A 273-nucleotide genomic window follows, 5' to 3' on the forward strand; every position below is an offset into this window, starting at 1 on the left:
AAACCGGAGACAACATTCCTCCCCAAATCGTCAAGAGCTTGATGTACCAACTCTGCAAAGGAATCGCATTCTGCCATGGCCACGGTGTGCTGCACAGGTATATAATGTTTACAAGTGAGAATGATTTAAGAGAGAAATCTTACTACTTTCTCTTGGTTTTGTTAACAGAGATCTTAAGCCTCACAATCTCTTGATGGATCCCAAGACGATGAGGCTCAAGATTGCAGATCTTGGTTTAGCCAGAGCCTTCACTCTCCCTATGAAGAAGTATAA

General features: G+C 42.5%; 1 long non-coding RNA gene across 1 annotated transcript; it reads left to right on the top strand.

The window, feature by feature from the left end:
• Window positions 1–6: 6 nt before the first annotated feature.
• LOC106322416 lies at window positions 7–267 on the top strand. The gene is made up of 2 exons (XR_001266411.1): window positions 7–97; window positions 169–267. It is a non-coding gene; the product is annotated as an uncharacterized LOC106322416 (long non-coding RNA).
• The last annotated feature ends 6 nt before the right edge of the window (window positions 268–273 follow it).

Source organism: Brassica oleracea, unplaced genomic scaffold (assembly GCF_000695525.1).
Source record: "Brassica oleracea var. oleracea cultivar TO1000 unplaced genomic scaffold, BOL UnpScaffold25102, whole genome shotgun sequence".
NCBI lineage: Eukaryota > Viridiplantae > Streptophyta > Magnoliopsida > Brassicales > Brassicaceae > Brassica > Brassica oleracea.